This window comes from Vulpes lagopus, chromosome 23 (genome assembly GCF_018345385.1).
Source record: "Vulpes lagopus strain Blue_001 chromosome 23, ASM1834538v1, whole genome shotgun sequence".
NCBI classification, from domain to species: Eukaryota; Metazoa; Chordata; class Mammalia; order Carnivora; family Canidae; genus Vulpes; species Vulpes lagopus.
In genome coordinates, this window is record NC_054846.1 from 29510313 (window position 1) to 29534976 (window position 24664).

The window sequence follows — 24664 nt, forward strand, 5'->3', positions numbered from 1 at the left end:
GATCACATTTGTTCAAAAACCTAAGTATTATTAAAACATTCAGTTTGAAAATACATTTCTATTGCCTGGCTTGGTGGAGTAGAGGGAGAGAAGCCTTTGCTGAATTGTTCCTAAAGAATTGCACTTTTGACCAATATTGGCAAGAAAATAACTTTTCTCTCTGGGGACTACAAGCTCTCTGTTGTCTTTGGGGGAAAAAAAGCCTACTGCTGCTTTCACCATCAAGCCAGTGACTTATTACTGCTTTGCCTGAGGAACCAATTTGCCCTTGGCAGACACTAAGGCTTTATATATTTAGTTATCCCATCATAGCTGGGTGGCCTGCTACCAGATTCTGAGGACAATATACTGTTTTCTTGGGAATAACAAAAGCAATCTCTCTGCTCTTTAGGCTTTCTTTTTAAATAAATTCTTTTCTCATCATCTCTCAGAACCAATATCTCAGTCCAGGACTAAGTTGAATAGCATTAAATATTTTCTTTGCTATCCCTAATTCAGACCAGGTATTGAATAGGCCCCCACTCCCACCCCTCAGCACCACTTCTGAATCAGAAAAATGATTTCTGTTGCAAAGCAATTTCATGCCTTGTTATCCTCAATATGTCCCTAAAATGGCATTACCAGAAAGTCCCTGTTCATTTCAGAGATTGAAAGGGGAAGAGAAAATTTTAAAAGGGGCTCAGCAAACCCATGACACTGCCCACTTGTCATCTCCATGCTTTGTGTAGCATTATGATGACATTTGCTTTTAACTGTGCCTCCTGCAAAGACAATTCTGGCCTCAAAATACTCGTGTCATTATGCAAATAGGGGTTAATGAATCAATTGAACAAAATCTGTGATTGAGAGTTCGGCTGCCTTTATGAGAAAATAACAAACAGCTGGATTTTTCTTCTGCTTTTGTGTGTGTGTGTGTGTGTGTGTGTGCGTGTATGCATCTTTACCTCTCTATTATTGTATAGATAAGCTTTTACCAGAATGCTGGTCTGGATTCTGCAGAATTCTCATCTTGCCCTCTATTATTGCTAAACTTAAGTAAAGCCAGTCCCATCTGTAAGCTTGGAGAACAACCTTAAGACTTAATTATTAAAAGGTAGCATCTCCTCTATAAATATTGATCTTCTATAAATAATGCTTTATCCACATTTGCCTCTTGAGATTAATTTAATCCATCCCCTAAAATGGAATTAGCTTCAAGTGCTCAGGAACGGGGCTGTTCAATCTTTATCTTGGTTTTTCTGGATCTGCAGCTGACTGACAGAGTGGCAGATTGCCTCTAGATGATGTCCAAACTGGCAAGTCATGAATCATCAAGTTCCACTTTGCAAGTGGAATAGGAGGGAGAAGGTTGGTGACTGCAGCAAGGGGTCATCTTTAACCATTAGCAATGTAAATAGCAGGACATGGAAGATTTGGGGGTTTGCTAACTGGCCAAATGTCACTTTTCCCCCAACTCTTTATTGAACCCTTGCTGTGCTTTAAGGCGTGAAGATGGGTTCTGGGTTTGTAGTGATGAGTCCTGACCTCATGGAGGTAACTAAAACGAACCATTTGATTTCTCTGGGTTTTACTTGAAGAACAAGACTAGTTCCAAACCTCACAGGGTTGCTGTGATGAACACATTTAGGAAAGTAGAAATTGTTAAACGACCGTAGAGTTCTTGAGGTCAGCATGGTTACACAGCCTCAGCAGCATCCTTAACCTTGAACTTCCCAAGGTCAGCTCTTTTGCTTATTATCTACTTCCATGAACTTTCCTCAAATGGCCTGCCCTTTGCCCTTTGTCTTATTGTGACAGTTGCATTTTCCTCTCCAGAAATGATCCCATTTTCCTGAATCTTGATGAGTGCCAGCTGCTTCTCTGCTTTGCAAAATACTCTTTGAAAGGAGGGGCCTCCTAAGAAACTTCATAGGCATTTGATAGGAATTCAGAAAGAGAAAAATGACTATTCATAAAGGCTTGGAGGGATAAAAAGCAATTTTCTGTATTATATATACGATAAAAAATCAGATACTTAAAAATAACACCCTGGAATACAGTTATCATGGGACATCTCTGTCATTTCCTAGAGCTCGAAATAGAGTGCAGCCTCGGAGTGGGGCGCAGAGCCAGCTTTGCCGCTTGTGGATAGGAATGAGGGGGGTCAGTCACACTGTGCATGAGGGAGCAGGCTGCGAAGGGCTTTCTCTAGATGGTGCTGGAGCAGCTGAGCCTTGTGGACCAGTGGGGAAAGGTTCTAAGAATGCCCTTCTTTGCAGGCACAGACGCCTGCTCTGGCACATAGTCTCCCGGGGTACAGGATTTGGGCCCTTTGCAGAAATTTCCCGTGTCATGTGTTAGCTGAGGGAGTTTCCCCTCCACTGCCCTGTTCTGATGTCTCCCTCTGTTCTGCGTCCCCCATCTCGGCATCCCCGCCTTGCCCCCACCCCAATCCCTCCACCCCGTGGGTATGATTTCATCACTGAGAGCGCCAAGGCACAGCCCACCTCACACCTGGGCCCCTAAAGACACGTTTCAGAGGGTCTCGTTTAAAACATAGATTGCGCAGCTAAGAGAAGGGCCGAGGCTTTTCTCCATCCTGTGCCTGTGCCGAGGCTGCTTGGTGGCTAGTTAGCATCAAGGTGTCGTACAGGGCCAGCCAGAGTTTTCTGTCCAGGGCCTGACAGTCAATATTTTAAGCTTCCTGGGCCGTACAGGCTCTGCCCCAGCTGGCCGAACTTGGCCGTCGTGTCCTGTAAGTGGCTTTGGGCGATTCGCGAACAAAGAGGATAGTCACACCTGGTCGACTTTGATTGCAATTTGAATTCCACATTAGTTTTACATGTCCCAAAATATTATTCTTTTTTTTTTTAAACATTTCTTTAAATACGGGTTGGTAATCAATCTTTATTTTTTATTCAGAGAGAGAGAGAGAGAGGGGCAGAGGGAGAAGCAGGCTCCATGTGGGGAGCCGAACGTCAGACTCCATCCTGGGTCTCCAGGATCACACCTTGGGCTGCAGTTAGCACTAAACCGCTGCACCACCGGGGCTGCCCAATATTATTCTTTTGATATGTGTTTTAACCACTTGAAAATACAAAAACCATGCTTAGCTTTCGGGCCTTATAAAAACAGGCAGTCGGTTAGACTTGGCCCACAGGCCACGGTAGTTTGCCAGCCCCTGGTATTGAGAAGAAACGCCCAGTCAGGAATGAGAAGCCTTGCGTTGCGATTGCAGCTGTACTTTTTAGGCCTGACATAGTCCTTCAACGGCTGGCCTCCATTTCTTCATCTGCAAATTGGGAATGGAAAAGGAGAAGGAATGGAGAAGCCTGGCAAATGTCACCTCAGCCTTGTGATCAGGGTTAACATCAGTGGCGAGTCGTGGGGGTAGCATGCACCCCTGATACGTGATGACAGTGGCACTTGGCTTCTGTGGCCGTCCTCCAAAAAACCGGCTATCTCGGTCTCAACATGAGAAAAATGTCAGGCAAACCCAAATTGAGGGACAGTCTCTAAAATGCCTGACCAGTATTCCCCAAAATTGTGCAGGTTATCAAAAACCAGGAAAGTGTGGGAAAACACAGGCACACACAGAGAAAAATGTGAGGAGCTGTCACAGACATTAGGGGGATCTAGGTTGGTAGGATACGACGACTGTGCACTCTTGTTGCAATTTTGCTATAAATATAAAACTATTCTGAGATGAAAAGTTGATATATATGTATATCCCAAGGGAGATCTCCACACTTTGGCAGTTGATTAGGTACAGAGGGCAGGGGAGAAGGAGAGAGAAAGATTATGCCAAAGTCTCCAGCCTGCTACCAGAGAAGATAGCCATGCCATAGGATGGAAATAATAAATATAGGAGGCAAACCAGGAAAAGGAAGGGGTGAGCTTGCAGGACCAGGGACACATCCTTGAATACAAGATACTGTTTAACACTTGAAGTGATTAAAAAGGGCTTTTGGATTTCAGATGTTTTGTTTAAAGGGATCTCTAGCTTGGCTGTATTTGGCATTTATGTCCCAGTTTAAGAAAGAAAGATGAACTGGATTAAATAATAGGATAGTTACTGAACTTTCTGTAAAACATCGGACTCTTGTTTTATATGTATATAGGTCTGCGTGTGGATATATTTATCCTGTTGTCAGTAATGTACTCCTCAAGCTGGAAGTAGCTGTAAGCCCCTTTTATTTGCAAAAGGAATTAAAGTCATGCTGCCAAGTAGAACATTATTTATTTAACTGACTTAGCAGCTGGAACCAGCCCTTTTGCTTTAGCAAGAAATGTTCATTGTGTTGACCGGCACCGGAGAGCATGTTTTGTTTACTTCAGACAAGAAGTTAAGAGCTTTGTTTGAATCATTCCTTTTTCTGTCTCGCCCTATTTATATTTTACAGCCACAGTTGTTTCAGAAGTGCATACAGGCCTTTGGAGGCCTGTGATGTCTGCTACGCATTAGTAATATGTGTGGTAAAACCATGACCAAGACTGCCATACCTGCATGGACCATAAATAGGCAGTTCACAATAGAAGAAATTCAGATGGCAGGAAATTTATGAGAAAAATAAGCCTCACAGATAATCAAAGATATGTCACTAAAAATACATGACAGTGAGGAGCACCTGACTGGCTCAGTCGATGCAGCTTGCAACGCTTGATCTCAGGGTCATAAGTTTGAGCCCCACATTTGGTGTGCAGATTGCTTAAGAAATAAAATTTTTAAAATTACATATACATACATATATATATATACTATATATAAATATAAATATGCCAGTGAAATGGTAAAGATAGTTAAGAAATGAAGATTCCTGTGCTAGGAAGGGTATGGGGAAGAGCACTCTGGTGGAAATGTAAATTGATACGATCCTTTGGGAGGAAAGTTTGAAGTCTATATTTCAAGTTTTAAAATATGTACATTCTTTGTTCCAGTATATTCCACTACCAAGAGAGACTATCCTGAGGAAATAGGGGGATAGGCATGTCAAGATAAGTGTAAATTGCGATCGTCTAAAATAATGAAACACTGGATATAATATCTAAACATAGATTTAATAATTTTAACCTTGTAGATATAGCTATTGTAAAATAAAGACTTGCATTATTAAGTTTGTGAAAAAATGGTTTCAAAGTGACTTTATAGTCCAGTTTATATAAAATTAGATATGTGCATTTGTATTTCTAGAATAACATACTAACACTTAAATGCCTTTAAAATGTAGATGCAAATAAAAATATTTTAAGGTCTAAACCAAAATGTAGACTCTCCTTGCCAAATTCTGAGTGGTATAAACTATCTTTGTCTCATAAACTACTACTATTTGTAGAGCCTAAAGCATGTTCTCATCATCACTCATACTCTCCTAAATAATCCCGACTTTCTTAAAAAAAAAGTTGTAGCTCATCCTAACTATTAAGGATTTTTATTGTCAGCGTGAAGAATCTAGTACTCTTTTAACCAGCAAGGAGCCAATACATAGTTATTTTGTAGTTTTATTTTTATGCTGCATTAGTTAAAATACTCAAGACAGTGTTTGGTAAAAAAGCATTATATGTAAGGAAAACCGGGTGGAAAAAAAATGAGATTTCAGGGGGGGAAAAAAACATCTCTTTCTTCACTTTGATTTTGTTAATTTGTGCCTTGCCTCTTTCTAGATGTACTTAAAGTGCCTAGATGTCCCAATAACGTGTATGCTGAGCATAAAAATGTGTTGACATACGTGAACAAACCAGCTGTACCATCATACTGCCTCCAAGGTGATGATGATTTATGACAAAATATAGTTCCCCAAACACTCAACATTCCTGAACTAGAGACTTCACCTTTATTTTTATTTATTTTTTAAAGATTTTATTTATTTATTCATGAGAGACACACAGAGAGAGAGAGAGAGAGAGAGGCACAGACATAGGCAGTGGGTGAAGCAGGCTCCCTCTGTGCAGGGAGCCCGATGTGGGACTCGATCCTGGGTCTCCAGGATCAGGCCCTGAGCTAAAGGCAGCGCTAAACTGCTGAGCCACCTGGGCTGCCTGAGACTTCACCTTTAACACATGAAAGAAATGATTCAAAATCACCTTTCTTGCCAGGTCAACAGAAAACCAGTGTGGCCATGCAGTTCAGTCAGGGAGAAGAGCTTAAGAAAAAGCACTGCTGTAACTAGCAGGGTTCATATGTAAATGACCTGTAACCATGTACAGTACAGCCAGATAGAGACATAGAAGGGAGGAAGGGAGTAGGAGAGGGAAGGAGTTTTAGAGCTCACCTGCTGTTTGCTGGGCACTAAGCTTAACTCTTGGCTGTGCACGATAATTTTTTAAAAAATTTATTTATACATGAGAGACACACAGAGAGAGGCAGAGACACAGGCAGAGGGAGAAGCAGGCTCCATGCAGGGAGCCCAACGCAGGACCCGATCCCAGGACTCCGGGATCATGCCCTGAGCTAAAGGCAGATGCTCAACCACAGAGCCTCCGAGGCGTCTCTGTGCATGGTCTTATTTAGTATGCTGTAGGCACATGTATAATGTTCAGGTGGTAGTTCATTCCAAATGTTCCTGAATAAATCAAGCTTCTCCTGATGTTGCTTTTACCAGCTGCATCCCATGGGCTCCCTAGATCTGCCAGTTATGCAGTTAGTTGCTGACGATTCTAGATTTCCCCTCCTCCTACCACTACTCAGGATTCCATCCGCCACTACTGCAACCATGTGCCATAGCAGGGTGAGGAGATTATGTGAAGAGATCTCCCAGACTCCTCTAGCTTCAGAGATGGAGCTGTGAGCAAGACTTTGTTTTCATTTTACTAACTGTATCTGTCTCCTTCCAAAAAAGGATTTGAAGTGCCCAAATCTTCCAACAGCACATGTGCCATGAGACATTTCAAAAGAGGGAGAGAACCATAGGAATTCTACACAGAAGGGCAAGATATAAAAATGCAAGGTAAGACAGTGAGGAAAGGAGAGAGTAAAAGTCTCCCTCTGACTGGAAAGGAGAAAAGAGGATGTGTTGCAGGAGAAAGATTTAGGACAGTTGGTCACAGTAGTGGAGCTCCTTATGATGTTTAGTGATTAAAATAGGTGGCACATGTGCAGGGTGAGCACTTAGCTTTGTGGCAGGTTTGTCCCTGAGTCTTTCCCAGAATCAGGAAAGATTAGGACAACTTCAAGCCAAGCCTTCCAGAACCTTGAGCCCATTCCATACCCATGATGCTTGTCCTGCTTAGCTGTACCGAAAATGTGGACCTCTCTTATGCTGACATGTCCTTGAATGGGCTTCAGTCCCTTCCTATCTTTCCATCCCCTTACCACTGTTCCAGACTCTCCTGCAAAGTTCTAAGAAGGAGCCTGTGGGCTATGTCTGGCCCTCTGCCACTCTCTTCAGCCTGCCATGCCACTTTTATCCCTATGTGGCACCCACTGGCAATAGCCAAGAGTGTGCTGTCTCCATTAGAGGGAGCAAAGTCTTTACCACTCCCTGTTGTCTTCCCAGTCTTAGCTGTGTTCCATTTCTTGGTCTGGATGGTGATCAGATGAGTCTATTCAGTTTGTGAAAATTCATAGATTACTTTTTTTTTTTTTGTATTTTTCTATACGTGTTGTTCATAAGTGTTTTAAAGGTTTTTGATTGATTAAAAAGCAGAGTCTTGATTTCTCTGGACAGACCTTATGCAATAGACATCACTATTTTCCCTTCTTTGTAGATGAGGATATGTGGACATGGAAAGGTCAGGCAGTCCTGTTCATGGTCATACTGGTCCATGACCAAACTCAAATCACACCAGGTGGCCTGTGCTTGCCTCGTCCCAGGAGAGTGTTCAGTCATGAGGTACTCTGACTCTCTTCTTGGCTTCTCTGTGCTGCCACTCTGTGCAATATCCAAAGCGTGCTTTACAGAGGCACATTTACATTGTTCTTTTATGTTCTATGGAAGAATAAAGATGGCCATAAATTTTCTGCTACTCTTCCTATTGGAATGTGGGATCAGATTCCCCTCCTTTTGTTTTTTTTTTTTTTTTTTTTTTGGATTCCCCTCCTTTTGAATTTAAGCTGACTTTGGTGATTTGCTTAATTGGTAGAATGCAATGAAAATGACACTGTGTGACATACGAGGGGAACAATAAGAAGACTTGCACATCTGCCATGGCTTCCTTGGCCACTGACTCTTAGAATACAGCTGCCATGATGTAAGGAAGCCCAAGGAGCCCCATCAAGAGGCCCAGAGGAAAAGGAAGTAAAGATGTTGGCCAGAAGCTCCAGGTGAGCTCCTAGCCCATGGCTGGCACCAACTTTCCAGCCATAGGTGTGTATCCTCCAGCCTCAGTTGAGTGACCCCAGCTAGTGGCACATGATGAGCCGAGATGAGCTGTCTCCACTGAGCCCTGCCCAAATTGCAGACTTCACAAATAAAGAAATGACTTTTGCTGTTTAAGCTGCTAAATTTGGGGATGGTATGTTATGCAGCCGCAGGTAACCAGAACACGTGCCAGCTTTGCTGAGCCAATATAAGTTAGATTAAATGTGAGCTCAAAAAGTTTCATTTCCTTTAATATTATGTATCACAGGAAGTCTCCTCTAGGTAAAATGTAACTCTTAATTCAAACCAGCCCTGAAATTCAGTCCCAGAAACCAGTCTTGCATAAAGATGTTTTTTTCTCTGTCCTCACTAAAGCCAATTACCAAAGACCACCCACATTAGTATGCACTTACTGACTAAATTGGAGTCTTCTAAGAAAAAACACATTTGCTGGTAGAGTGTCAACAAAGCGCCATCAGAATAATTGCAGAAGCTGAATCAATGTAAAATCAGACTGTATATGAATCTATGAGTCACTGGAAATTAGGTAAAAGAGCTACACAGTCTAAAGTTAGTTCCTCACATTAGCTAAAAGGGCAAAAGAATATCATCTAACAGTTTTCTTTGGAGCTCCCCACTCACACAAGACATTTGCTTGGCAAATATTTTCCCAACAAGACAGCACAATTACATAGGGTGTGTTCCATGAGGCCTGACAGGCCAAGTTGGAGAGTGATTGATTACTGGTGTGTTTACTCCAAAGGAAAGTCATGGGATTATTGTTCCCATTGCGCCTCAGCCATTTCTAGTTTGTGCGGATATGCTTGTACTCTCTATAAGATAAGCAAGGAGGGGAAGAACTGCTCTTGAATGTATAGTACAGCGGTAGTAAAAGACCTTTGAGAAACTTAATACGGTTATGACTGGTGGTGAGATGCCTGTTGGAAAGGTGTTTGGCTTGTGAAAACTTAAGATGCTGTGGTGTACCTGAATAAAAAAGGCAGGTTGACAAACAGGAGGCATTCCATCGAATAATTTGTTTGGCCTATAGGTGGATGGATAAAAGATAATGAGTTAGAAAAAGGGGTTTTTCAGAAAGGCTGAGAGGATCGACTGTGTTAGAGCAGGGTTGCTACTTAGTCTGCAACTGGTGAGAAAGCAGCCACAGACGATGCATAAACAAATGGACATGGCCATGTGCCAACAAAACTTTATTTATGGACATTGAAAACTGAATTTCATTAAATTTTCACATGCCACAAAATATTTTTCTTTTGATTTTTTTTCAACCATTTAAAAATATAAAAACCATTTTTAGCTTCCAAGCTGTACAAAAACAAGCAACAGGCCAAATCTGGCCCACAGGCCATAGTTTGCTGACCCTGTTGTCATTTGGGTGGGGTAAGAGTTGAATGACTGGGGGGAGAGGAAATGGCTTGCTTTCCACCCTCGACTTACATTCTTTTTTTAAAAACTTTATTTATTTAAGTAATCACTGTACCCAACATGGGCTTTGAACTTACAACCCTGAGATCAGGAGTTACATACCCTTCTGACTGAGCCAGCCAGGTGCCCTGTGCCCTCTACTTTCTAGACTTTCATATTTTGGAAATTTTTAGAACAAGTGTGTGTGTGTATATATATATATATATGTGTGTGTGTGTGTGTGTGTGTATATATATATATATAATGAATTTTACAATAAGAAAATTAAAGATATGTCCGTGTTAGGGTGAAAGGCAACAAAAGTCTCTATATAAGTGCTCTGATAGGTTTCAGTGAGAAGGGGATGACATGTGATTGCCTTTGGGGCTCATATTAAAATACTTCTCATTCATTCAGACTCACCTACTCGATTTTGAGTTGAAAGTCCTGTGTGCTCACTCCAAAAAGAAGAGATCTGTTTATTTATTTATATTATTTTTAAAAATTTTATTTATTTGAGAGGAACAGAATGCGTGTGCTTGCGCAGGTGCACACATACAGGAGCAGGGGGAGGGGCAAAGGGAGAGGAAGAGGGAAAAGCAGATTCCAAGCTGGGCAGGGAGCCCTCCAAGGGGCTCGATCCCAAGACCAGGAGATCATGACCTGAAGTGAAGTCAGGTGCTTAACCGACTGAGCCACCCAGGTGCCCCAAGAAGAGATTTATTTATTAAATTATAAACAGTGTAAGGCAAGTGGTGTTACTAATTATAAATATTTTCATCTGCTTATTAAAGGAGGCCCATTAATGTATCTGCCTGGACATAGATGCTTGAAAGCATTACCGTATTTCTTTTTAAATGCTGTGTTACTCAGAACAATTTAGACTACTCTCTTTTCTCATTTGACCCACAAAGCTTTTATGGTACCTGTCCTAGGCTGTTTTGCATTAGGGTTGTTTATGTTCTTCTTTCGTCTGTCTTCATTTTCTATAAATTTCCTTGAAGGCATGGCACTGGAGCTATAGATCACAACTTCCTTCCTTTTTTTCCTTTCCTTCCTTCCTTCATCCATTCAACAAACATTTACTGAGTGCCTTCTGTGTACTAGACATTTTCCTAGGCCCTGAAAACTAGGAGTGAACAAAACAAAGTTCCTGATCTATGGAGCACACATTCTTTGTTAAATCTGATTTTGTCCTATTCACCTGAAGTAATGTTTTCCTGCAGGGCTGACAAATGAGTTTCACCTCACAGGTCTACTCCGATTGATAATTAGTGGCTGGTTGAGGTAGCATGTTAGGAGGCATTCTGAGAATCAACTAGAAAGAGGACTCTCTTCTATCATTCAGCTGGGGAGAAGGGTGTGAGAGCCATGGTCACATATGTGGTATATCTTACGTGGGTTGTGAAACCCAGCCCAGGGTAGGCAGATAAAGGGGAGTGTGACCTGGTGATGATAGAATGCATACAGATCTGGTGTCAGACAGGATTCAGATGAATTGTTTTTCCTTTTTTTTTAAGATGTTATTTATTTATGTATTTATATATTTAAGAGAGTGAGAGAGTGTACATGTGAGCAGTGGGAGGAGCAGAGGGAGAGGGACAAGCAGATTCCACACTGAATTCAGACCTCGACACAGGGCTCAGTACCATGACCCTGAGATCATGACCTGAACTAAAATCAAGAGTTGGATGCTGAACCAGCTGAGCCACCCCAATTTCTTTGCTTTAAAAAATTAATTTATTTTAAAAAGGATAGCAGAAGATTCTTAAATGTTTTATTATTGGCCTTTAATAGAAATAAGGTATATATGTAAAGTGGCAGGAGATTTTAAGATCCTAAATGTATATGGTGTAAAAAAATGTGAAACAAAGGAAGTAGTCAGACTTCTTTCGGGTTAATTAAATGTTGTATTGAACAATGAGAAGATGATCCATTTTAAAGAATGGCATTTCTTTTTACGTAAGTGTTTTTCTATCTTACATGGTCATAAAATCATAGACTCCCTGTAACTCCCCAAAGACACTTTTATCCTCAATTAAAGATCCAAGATGTATGGTGCCATAGCTCTTCACAGAATATTTTAAGAAGGCATCAACCAAATATTTTAGTGCAAGTGCACTCAGTAGTTGAATTCAGTAAGCATAGGGTATTTTATTGATCAAGGACTCAAAAAAATCAAGGGTACTTATTAGGTAAAGATACCATGGTTTTTATTCTGGTTTTTAGTATGTATATGTGCATGTGTTGTGTAGGCATATATGTGTGTATTTACATTTCAGTTGACCAACACATTAGTTATCTTTTGGAAATTATGGCTCACAGAAGAATTTCTACTTACATAGAAAGCACAGTGAGAAAATCACTATAGCCTTTTCTATCCCCTGTCAAGAACTGATTTCTTTTCTGCCTCTTTGTGACATAACTCATGAGGCCTCAGTTTTCTCATCTTTAAAATGAGGAAAATGACATCTACTTCAGAAGACTGTTATAAGGGTTAATTATTATTTTTTAAAGACCTTGGGATCATGACCTGAGCTGAAGGCAGATGCTTAACTGACTGGGCCACCCAGGCACCCAAGCATCTAACTCTTGATCTCAGCTCGGGTCTTGATCTCAGGGTTGTGAGTTCGAGCCCTGTGTTGGGCTCCACACTGAGCATGGAACCTACTTTAAAAAATGTATAAAGAACCTCCTTACAAAAGAGGAGAGACAATTCAGGAGATAGAGTAGGACTACTTCAGGTGGGTGGCAGAAGTGCTGACTCTAGTCTCAGACCTAAAGAGAGAGGGAGTAGTTACCAGAACCCAGGGATAAGACACCATGTGGAGGGAGTTGCCTGACCATATTTGTGACTTTTGGTTAAGGGATGCAGCCAGCGAAACATGGACAAGGAAAATGAGGAGATGAATACTCAGCCTCACTCCTTTCTCCCTTACCTCCCCCTCCCAGTTTCTCTAGGGGTAAGCCCAGCTAGAAGCCCCTAGATGCAATGCATCTCTGAGGGTTCCCAGAGCAAGCAGAGCAATCCTGAGGGGCAGGTGGAAGATAATCAGCACTGCTGGGATCCTTAGGCATGACTAGGAAATGGTGAGACAACTGCATTGCACACCAAGATCACACTTCCCGGTGGTTGTACAGATTCAGACATTCTTAGCTCCAGCTGTTGAACAGATGGCTGGATCCACTAGGTAGATAGTCACAAATTGCTTTTTATGAATGTACATGTGGAAAGTCTCTGACAGTGATTTAGTTGGAAGACAAAAAAGAATGACAGTTGGTACTTCTACCTAGCTTTTGAAGCCGATTCACTATTGCATGAGCCATCCTCTTAAAAAACTCAGTTCACTTACATAAATGAATACAAGAATACATCCTTCTCAGAGACAGATGTGGCTTCTGTTAGTCTGCACAGGTTTTGAGATTTCTCATGGAGATGGGAAGTTTTAATATGAGTATAATATGCATTAGTAATTAAATATGAATCTCTTATGCTGTTTAGATTTTAGATAAAACTGCCCTTGGCTTTTTTTTTTAATTTTAAGTAATCTCCATACCCAGCCTGAGGCTCAAACTCAGAACGCCATGATCAAGAGTCACATGCTCTACCAATTGAGCCAGCTAGTGCCCCAAGAGTGCCCTTGATTTTAGATTGCTGACTCTGTAGCATATTGTGGACTATCCATCTTAGCGGTTCATCTTGGAGGTAAATGGCTTGACTTGAAAGGCCATAGGAATTATTCTCTGGTCTTTTTGTGTGTTAGGTAGTCTCAAACATGCTGACCAGGATGATAATTGGGACATTTTCTACCAGGAATCAACCACTTGGAATTAACTGTCATCTTTGTTATTGTACTCTGTGTACTACAGGTGAAACCCAGAATTACTGAAATATAAACTGAACATGTAAAAGCTCTGCATGACATATCTACCAAGAGCCTTAAGGTTTAGATAATATGTTGGTAATCATGTAGGAACTCACACCTCACTTGTGAGAATGTAAATTAAGTTGTTGATTTTAAATAACTGGCAGTTTCCACTGAAGCCATACAAATACCTATCCCACGAACAACAGTTCTTAGGTCTATATGCAAGAAAAATGAGTGTATACATATATCCACCAAAAAGACATGTAGAAGGGTATTTATAGCACCCTTCTTCATAAAGGCTCCAAACTAATAACAAATAGGCATCAACAGGGAAAAGGATAAAATAAGTTGTGGTTCACTCATATAGTGAAATACTTCACAGCAATAAAAGCAGTGAACTGATTATTAAAATAATGAGCTAGGGGCGCCTGGGTGGTTCATTGGTTGCATGGCCAACTCTTGTTTTTGGCTGGGATCATGATCTCTGAGTGGTGGGATCAAGACCAACATTGAGCTGTGCCCTCAGCACAGAGTCTGCTTGTCCCTCTCCCTGCCCTTGTCCCCACTCATGCACTTTCTCTCTCAAATAAATTTTAAACAATAAAATAAAATAATGAGCTAATGACACATGCAAAACTATAGATGAGTCTCAAAGATATTATGTTGGGTAAAAGAAGCCAGACACAAATAGAGTACCTGTATGAAGTTAGGGACAGGTAAAATGAACTGATGGTGAGAGAATTTTTTTTTAAAGATTTTATTTATTTATTCATGAGAGACACAGAGAGAGAGAGAGCGAGAAAGAGGCAGAGACCCAAGTAAAGGGAGAAGCAGGCTCCATGCAGGGAGCCCAATGTGGGACTTGATCCTGGGTCTCCAGGATCACACCCTAGGCTGAAGGCGACGCTAAACTGCTGAGCCACCCAGGCTGGCCATGGTGAGAGAAATTAAAAAAAAAAAAAAAAAAAAAAAAAAAAAGATTATGCCTTTTATGCTGGAATGGGGTTAGGGAGGTATTTATTTAGAAGACTTGTAATGAAACCTTCTGGGGAGTTGAAAATTTCTTTATTTTTGTTGTTTTGAAGATTTATTTATTTAGAGAGAGAACACAAGTGGGAGGAGCAGGTAAAGGGAGGGAGAATCTTAAGCAGACTCCATGCTGAACATGGAGACTGATATAGGGCTTGATCCTACAACCCTGAGATCACGACCTGAGCTAAAACCATGAATCAGATGCTCAACTGACTGAGCCACCCAGGCATCCTAGAAGTTGAAAATTTCTTATACTTTGATATGGATGGTGTTACAGAGATATACCTATATAAAAATTGTTAAGATTGCATGCTTTAGATTATGAGCTTGACCTACCTAGCTTCTTATATATTATACTTAAATAAAAATGTGTGTTTGTTTGTTTGTTTGTTTTAGAAAGTGTATTGAGTGCTAAAGCCAAACTCTGATAAATGTAGCAAGGATAATACCAGAAAAACATAATGAAACATTTACCTTACTATAGAGTATGCTGACAGATATAATCTTTCTGGAGAGTTTGTCAGTGTGGATTAAAAAACCTTAGGCAGGGTTTAGGGGACACCTGGTTTGTTCATTTGGTAAAGCATGCAACTCTTGATCTTGGAGTCCTGAGTTTGAGCCCCATGATGGGGAGTAGACTATACTTTAAAAAATTATTTTTTTAATCCTAAAAAAAACCCACCTTAGGAATAAGGTTTTGACTGTTGACACTTTTGACATAGCAATGTCCTATAGAAATCATTTAGAACTTATGTACAGGTTTATCTATAAGGGTGTTTATTTTAGTGCCCTTTTGAACACTGAGCATTTGGAAACAATCCAGTGTTCAATTTTGAGAATGGATAAATATCCTGTGATAATATGCAAGTATTTAAACAACATGGTGGAAGAGGGGGCTGTGTTTATATTCATGTGTGTGTCTACTGAGGAAACATAATAGGCATAGTAAACAGACTCCAGAAAACTGTTCGTTTACTCAAAAAGTGGCTCTAGCGATGATGAAGACATTTGATATATGTATATGGAATCAAATAGGAAAGTATTAATAGACATCTGATTATACATTATTCATCTCCCTGGAAGAAAAATATTATGGGTCTTAGATTTCTTCCTTTAATCTATTTATTCTCATATTCTTTGGTGTAGCCTTAGATTCAGTGTCTGTGTTTCTGATTCAAATTCAACAAATGAAATCTCATCTGTGGCCTCCAAACACAAGTTTTCCTATCTAACAATTACTGGTTAAAGAAACTCTAGCCCTCAAGGGAGAAAAAAAAAAATCTGGAGATATTTATGTTCCCAGATTTTAAGCTAGGCTCTAAAGCTTTAGTAATCAAAATAGCATGGTACAAGCACAAAACAGACACATAGACCAGTGGAACAGAATAGAGTCCAGAAACAAACCCACACCTCTATGGTCAATCAATCTAGATGAAGCAGGAATGAATATACAATGGGAGATAGACAGTCTCTTCCACATTGGTGCTGGGAAAACTGGACAGCTACATGCAAAAGAATGAAACTGGATCACTTTCTTACACCAGATACAAAAATAAACTAAATATGGATTAAAGACCTAAATATGAGATCTGAAACTGTAAAATGCCTAAAAGAAAACATAGGCAGTAATTTCTCTGACATTGGCCATAGCAGTATATTTATGAATATGTCTCCTCAAGAAAGGAAACAAAAGCAAAAATAAACTATTAGGACTATACCAAAATAAAAAGCTTTTGAATAGCAAAGGAAACGATCAACAAAATAAAAAAGCAACCTACCAAATGGGAGGAGATATTCACAAATGATATGTCTGATAAGGGATTAATGTCCAAAACACATAAAGAACTTACAGAACTCAACACCAGAAAAACAAATCTGATTTTAAAAAGGGCAGAGGATCTGAATGGATGGTGAGCAGACACGTGCAAAGATGCTTAACATCACTCATCATCAGGGAAATGCAAATCAAAACCATAGTGAGATATCACCTCACACCTGTCAGAATGGCTAAAGATAAAAAGAAATAACATGTGGGTGAGGATGTGGAGAAAGAGGAGCCCTCATACACTGTTGGTGGGAATGCAAACTGGTGCAACCACTGTGGAAAACAGTGTGGAGATTCCTCCAAAAATTAAAAATAGAACTACCCCATAATCTAGTAATCACCCCATGAGTATTTATTCAAAGAAAATAAAAGACTAATTGGAAAAGATATATGCCCCCCCCTCTTAATTGCAGGATTACTTACAATAGCCAAGATAGGGAAGCAACCTAAATGTCCATCGATAGAATGAATAAAGAAGATGTGGTGTGTGTTCGTGTGTACGTGTGTATCTTAGGAAGTAGTAGTTTTCAGTAGTAGGAAGAATCACCTTATTTTTAAGGTTGCCTTGTATTCAATCATTTTTTTTAACTTCTCAGAACCTCAATTTCTGCATCTGTAAAATGGAAATTGCCTTAGTAGTATGGGATGAGTTAGTGTCTGACACATCTAAAAGTAATAAAATACTGTATGTCAACTGTAGCTCAAGTAAGAAAATAGTGTCTGGCATGAGGCAAGTACTCAGTAAGTTGTAACTCTATATATCTCTGTGTACACATGCATAATAATTCACATCTATATAGCTCTATATCTTTTTTTTTTTTTTAAAGTAAGCTCTATGCCTACCAGGCTTGAACTCATGACCCTGAGTTGTTATTAGGTTTTCACCTCCTACCTGGTACCATATTTGGCCACACTAGGCCCCATGATTTTTGCCTGAAGTCTCTTTTTTGGTTTGTCATAGATGGCAAAAAAAAAAAAAAAAAAAAGCTTTGGTCTTGTTTTATTCTCCAGGCCACATCAAACTGGGATTTTTGTAGAATTACAGATATTTTCTTGGAAAATTAAATGTGACAACAGCAGGTTTTAAACTTTTTCAAAACTTTTTAATCAAGAGAATTCTTACCTCATTCATTTGTTCGTTTCACAAATATTTACTGAATACCAGTCAGAACTTGCACATAGAGCTAGATGCTGAGAACAAAGTGAACAAAACAAAAAGAAGCCTCCTTGATTCGCGGAGATCATATTCTGCTGGGCGTGCCCTCAGTGTGTTGCTCCTGCTGCGGCTCCAGAAACTCTGGAAGGCTCAGCCCGCATCCCCCTGTCGTGGATGAACTGAGTCCTGGAGGTCAGCCCCCCACTTGCTTTGGGGGGGGGCACAGCTGTTCGCTTCCAGGCAAAGAGGCCCTCCATCTCCTCCACCCTGCCGGACTTCTAAATGGATCAGCGGGTCTGCAGCCCATGCCATCCGGAACCTTCTCTCCAGGAATCCAGGAATTCCATTGACCTGAACTTCTTGTCACACAAAACCTTGACTGAAGACTTAGGGGAAAAAAATCCTTAAACAAATACCAAGTTTGTTCACATGACTTCTTTGTGATGTGAAAGGAAAACCAGGAAAATGTGTCAGCCCCCTTTGGCATGAACCAGAGAGATTTTCAGGGAAGGGTGAGGGACTCTAGTCCAGAATCTCTTCAGATTCTTGAAACCACAAGGATTATTGCAAAGATAAAAAGCAAAAGCAAACACTAAAGCTGTGAACAAAGAGGGAACACAAAGAGGGGAAATCCTTCTTGGAAACCAGCTTTCCTCCAGAGGAGGAAAACACGAACGTGCTAAACCATTGTGTCAGCCGGAGTACTGAACACACAGGGCCTTCGGTGTGGTGCCTCCTTGCTCCCCGGCTCCCTGAGGCAATGGCCAAGGCCATGTTTCTAGTTGGAAATTACTGTTTGGCTGCTGGGGCGGGGATTGACATCACCAACTCGGCCCCATCCTCCATCGGGGAGCGGGGACTCCAACACTAAGTGGGAAGGTGACTTCGGGAGTGGGGTAAACAGGGGTGAGAGGGCCGGGTCTCTGCTCCTCTCCCTTATAATCTCTTTCACTATTTCCCATATTCCACATATGAGTGAAACCATATGATGATTGTCTTCCTCTGATTGACTTATTTCACTCAGCATCATACCCTCCAGTTCCATCCGCATCGAAGCAAATGGTGGGTGTTCGTAGTTTCTAATGGCTGAGTAACATTCCACTGTATGTATAGACCACATCTTCTTTATCCATTCATCTGTAGAAGGACATTGTGGCTCCTTCCACAGTTTGGCTATTGTGGAAGTTGCTGCTATGAACATTGGGGTGCAAGTGTCCTGGCGTTTCACTACATCAGTGTCTTTGGGGTAAATCCCCAGCAGTGCAATTGCTGGTTTAGTTGTAACACAGGTTAACAAGGTCGAGAGAGGGATTTTTAAGGATGGGGAACATTAACAGTATGTTGCTGTGCTCCTGGAAATAATGCATGGAGAGAGAAAACGTGATGATGTAGGAAGGACAGGGGAGAATTGTTGGCAGGAGGCACTCGAATAGGAAGGCTGGCTGGGGGCACCTGGGTGGCTCAGTGGTTGAGCGTCTGCCTTTGGCTCAGGGTGTGATCCCGGGGTCCTGGGATTGAGTCACCCCATCGGGCTCCCCGCAGGGAGTCTGCTTCTCCCTCTGCCTGTGTCTCTGCCTCTCTGTGTCTTTCATGAATAAATAAAATCTTTTTTTTTAAAAAAACAGAGGAACTTTAAAAAAAAAAAAAAGGAAGTCTGGTTAGGACTCAGAGTAGAGGGAGAGGGGTTGACCTCAGGATAACGGACAGGTCACTGAGAAAAGTAAATGAGAGCTGTCAAAGTCATCATAGTAGTTGTATCATTATGAACAAATGGGTTTTCTTCTCTTTTTCACTATTTTCCCCTTGAAGTCCATCCAAGGACCTCACGACTAAACACAGTTTAAAAATCCTACCACCCGGGACATCTGAGTGGCTCAGCGGTTGGGCGCCTGCCTTCGGTTCAGGTTGTGATCCGGGGATCCAGGATTGAGTCCTGCATCAGGCCCCCGGCAGGGAGCCTGCTTCTCCCTCTGCCTGTGTCTCTGCCTCTCTCTCAGTCTGTGTCTCTCAGGAATAAATAAATAAATCTTTTAAAAAAATAAAATTAAAAAAATAAAAGTCCTACCACCACCTCTTGGGGCACCCAGCTGCCTCAGTTGGAAGAGTATGTGACTCTTGATCTTGGGGTTGGGAGTTCAAGCCCCATGTTGGGCATAGAGAATGCTAAAAAAAAGTCTTAAAAAAAAATTTCTACCACTTCTTGCCCATAATTTAAATAAGACATCCAGTACTCTTAACAGGATTCAGCTTATTTTGTCCAGAGGAAAAACCATGTATTAAAAACAACAATGACCACAAATAATATCCCTGCTGATGATATTTCCCTGGTGTTCTTAATGTGTTTTCACAGGATATCCCAGATGAAGCAAATGACTTTCTGTCCTTGAATGCAGTACAATGCATCCTGCCCCAGACTGTATTACATTTTGTTAGCCAGATCCAAACTGCTCAGGTTCTTCCAGGAAGTGTGTTTCTAAAAATTTCCAAAGCCTTTATAGAGAGTTCTCATGTGCCTAGATACACAGATTTGTAATGAGTAAGCGCTAGAAGGTTCTTTATGTCTTCGCTAAATTGTCTGCAGCCTTGAGGGCTGTTAGAAGTGAAATTATTCTGAATTTCCAGTTTGGTTATCAAATCTCTTTATTTTTATTAAAGAGTAGAGTTATTCCCTTAGCCATCATTCATCTTACCCCTAGCAGTCCTTCTTTGTAATTATAGCTCCTGATTCAGCAAACCAAGGTTATGACACGAATGTATGTAGGAACTCGCAAATCTGTTACTATCTGCCTAACGCACTAAACACCAGAGAATATTTTTGAAATTCCCTATCATATGCCACTTCAAGGAAAGTATACTAACTTTCCTCTAGGTTATAGGTGGAATACTAGCTTATCTGAAGAGGGACGCACTAGAATTGAACATAAATATAGGGAAGACCCTCATCACAGTGTACTTCTTAAGTGAATGAATGTATATTCAATTGGCATGATAAAGTCTCTATTTACCTCCAACTATTTCAAGAGATTGACCTGGGCCTCAAATATGAAATCCTGCAGAAAAAGTGAGAACTGCTTGAAACCAACAGCACAGAAGACTGAATTGTATTTTTGAATGTGTCCAACAGTGTATTGAATGTGTATTTTGAATGTGTCTCTGTCAAGTTGGGCATGTGGCTTGGCCTCTCTGGTCCTCAGTTTTACCATGAAAAATGAGGGGATTTGACTAAAACTGTAGTTTGTAACATGTGAAGGGGATAGGGATTTTCTTTTTCCTAAAAGATTTTTATTATTTATTTATTCATTTATTTACTCATGAGAGATACAGAGAGAGGGGCAGAGACATAGGCAGTGGGAGAAGCAGGCTCCATGTAGGGAGCCCGATGCAGAACTTGATCCCAGGACCCTGGAATCACGCCCTGAGCCAAAAGCAGACGCTCAACCACTGAGCCACCCAGGCATCTCTATTTTATGTATTTATTTTATTTATTTATTTTTTGGGGGGGGGGGATTTTCTTATTTCCCTCAAAAGAAGCCAGGGGTTCTAACAGCTAGCTCATTCCTTTTACATTATACTGGCGCTCAGCTTTAAGTTACTTCAACACCGATAAATTTGGTGATTCCAACTTTTAAAGTAGTTTTCAAATTGTGATGGTTTTAGAAGCAGATTTGCACCTGCCCATCCCTACTGCCACCCATGTGCCATACCTATTCAGTTGTCTCTGAAGAGTTTGGGATCAAAATCCTACATTATACCAATGGTTGCACAACTCTGTGAATATACTAAAAACCTTTTAATTGTACATGTTAGATGGGTGAATGGTATATGGCATGTGGTATATGAATATCTTTAAAAAGCTAGGTCAGAATTCTTTTGTTTGCAGGTGACAGAAACCGACTCAAAGTGACTCACACATTTAAAGGGGGAGTTAAGGAGCGCCTGAGTTGTTCAGTCAGTTAAATATCTGCCGTCAGCTCAGATTATGATCCTAGGATCGAGCCCCATGTCAAGGTCCCTGCTTAGCAGGTTGCCTCCTTGTCCCTCTCCTTCTACTTGCACCCCCTGCTCATTTGCTCACTCTGTCTTTGTCTCTCTCTCTCTCTCTCTCTCAAATAAATAAACAAAATCTTAAAAAAAAAAATTAAAAACCCATGTCATTGGAAGGTCCCACACAAGACAGACTAGATTCCAGTCTCAAATAGCATGAAATCCAAGATGCACTTTCTCCATCTCTCAGCTCCCTCTCCTCTGTAGTAGCTCCATTATCAGGAAGACTTTCTCCACAAGTGGCCACAGCAATTTCTTAGCTTACATTTTTACCATGTTAGCAACTCCAGCAGAAACCTTTCCAGTGAAAGTTCTGGCATTATGTGTCATTGGCTTGGTTTGGATCACATAACCATTCAATAATAACAACACTCATCTAACACTTACCGTGAACTGACTTTATTCTTGCAACATCCCATTTTATAGATGAAGAAATGAAGGCACAGGGAGGTTAAGTAACTTGCTCAGGGTCACATGGAAATGGGTATAGGAGCTGGGATTTGAAACTCAGGTAGTCTGGCCCTGAAGTTTGTAGTCTCCCTGGTCTTAAGTGGTATGCTGCCTCCAGTCACGGGAGTGAACGGAAGGGAATGTCCTGACTGCTAGTCCTGGAGCAGATCCCACATTTGCAACTGCATTCTCTCCTAACAGCCTGTGTTCCAGGCCTTTGAAGATGTCAGATATAGATCATATCAGATGCTAAAGAATTTTAGAAGGGTCTGTGAACACCCTCCACTTCAGAGACTGCAGCCATGTCTGCATCTTGTTCTCTGTAATCACCAGCATCATCCTGACTGTAGTCTTTGGAATCGAAGCCTCTGGCCTCCTTGCCAGAATTTGAGCTATGTCCAGATCCTGGCCTATCTAAAGAAAATTATGCCAGGGGCACCTGGCTGGCTTGGTCGGTGGAGTATGTGACTCTTGGTCTCGGGATTTGTAAGTCTGCTCCAAGTTGAGTGTAGAGATTACTTAAAAGTAAAATCTTTTCCAGAAAAATTTATGCCAGTATATACCCATTACCGTGGAATCCAAGGATTAGGCTTCAAATGAACGTTAGTTTTTTTTATAATGCAGATGTAGAGTTAGAAAATTAGAAGAAGGCTTCCGGTCTTTTTCTGATTCAGGAAATAAATGCACACACGATAGATACATCTAACATGTTGATCGCTGGCCCTGTTTTTCAGAATGTAGTTCCCAGGACCACTGGTATTGGAATCACTTGGGATACTTTTTATTAAATCATAGTATCCTGCAGTGGGCCCAAGAATATGCATTTGTTAGACACCCGAATTGATTGTTACGTTCACTCAGGTTTGAGAGTCCTCCTTGTCAGTGGCTGGGGAAAACTGGCTAAGATCTTAGACGAAGGACCTTAGGCGTCCCAAGCTGAACCCAAGGCAGCAGCCATAGGGGACATTAGGGACAGGTGGGGCAAGGGAGAAGCTCACAATCCTAGGTTCCAAGCAGCTTTGATTGTTAGACAGTACCTCTGCAGTTCACATCTCTTCGCCCCTCGTGTTCAGAGGTGTGGGTGCCTGTGTTCTAGCTCTGTTGGGCAGAAAAGAATAGCACTAACAGTACCCTTCGGTAGAGAATTTTTCTCTGGGTGGTTCAGCAGTTCAGCGCCTGCCTTTGGCCCAGGGTGTGATCCTGGAGTCCTGGGATCGGGTCCTGCGTCGAGCTCCCTGCACGGAGCCTGCTTCTCCCTCTGCCTGTGTCTCTGCCCCCCCCCCCCGCCCCCGCTCTCTCTTTCATGAATAAATAAATAAAATCTTGAAAAAAAAGAATTTTTTTAGATGAAAAAATTGCTCCTGTAAACACATTACAACCAACAATAGCTCTTGTAATATTAATAGTAGTAATTGTTAAATAAGAGCTGACGTTTACCAGATGCACTGTACTGGGCACTTTATATGCATTATCCCATTGTGTCCTTTCAGTCACCTTACAAATGGGTAAGAGCTGGTGTTATTTCCATTATCAGACAAGGAGGCTGACACACAGACATTAAGTAACTAATTTCACATCACAAACTTGGAGGCAGGGTTGGAGCTGATGGGGTTCAGGACACACTACCCCCCAATATGGCACCTTGGCATAATTGAATATTTTTTTTTTCATAATTGAATATTTTAAGCTGAAGGAGTTGGAGAACACAGGAGAAGCAGGAAGGTTACTCTGAACTCTTTCCACCCCCACCCCCACCCCCGTCCCCCAAACAGGCCGTCAGACCTTCTGTGAGAGAAGCCCTTCCCATACCCAGAGGAAAGAAGCATCTTTATCTCTGAAGACAAGGGGACCCTGGAAGAGTCCTAACAAACAGGCCTTGCTAAATCTCCCCCAGGTTACTACACTGACCTTTTACTCCGTGACCTGTCAAGTTGCCCCATGACTGTCCTCTCTCTTCATCAAGCCTCAGGGTAGAAGTACTCAGGTTTAACTACTTCATCATCAGTTTACTTTTCAGACCCAGCCAGGGACCTTAAGAGGGTCAAGGAAGACCTCCCTTCCCTGTGGGTCTCATTCCCACCACGTCTATTTAACATCAGAGCCCATCCATCTGCTTTCAGCCTTTGAGCCATACTGCTATGTTCTCTCAGCAAGAATCTCTGATTCTCCATGAGACCAAAATTCAGAGAATCTGAAGAAACGCTGACCGCAGCACACGTAACTTTATAATAAACTTACTTTAAAAAAAAAAAAAAAAGACACCCCCCCTCCCCTGCAACCTGGATTCATCATCCTAAAAGATCTATCTGATGTGCACAGAGGCAGTTCTTTTATGTCGCAGACACCTGGTCACCAAAATTAGGAGACAGAGGTTCTCCAGGTTCTGTGGGCCCCTTCTGTGCTTCTAGAAAGTAGGTCAGATTTCTCCTACTTCCCTGGGTCTTGGATTCTCAGCTTTGGAAGACCGGTTATAGTTGCTTCTCTTGATCTGTTGTAAAGACTTTTTTCCTGGATTACAGATAGAGAGGGAGAGCAAGCCTGGAAAGACCAGCCACAGGGATCTGTCTAGAAATGTGTAAGACCACCC

At 41.3% G+C, this 24664-nt stretch overlaps 1 protein-coding gene across 1 annotated transcript in view; it reads left to right on the plus strand.

The window, feature by feature from the left end:
- TMCC3 (transmembrane and coiled-coil domain family 3) overlaps positions 1–24664 on the plus strand; it is a 259266-nt gene that overhangs the window by 134610 nt on the left and 99992 nt on the right. The gene's annotated exons all lie outside the window — the stretch shown is intronic.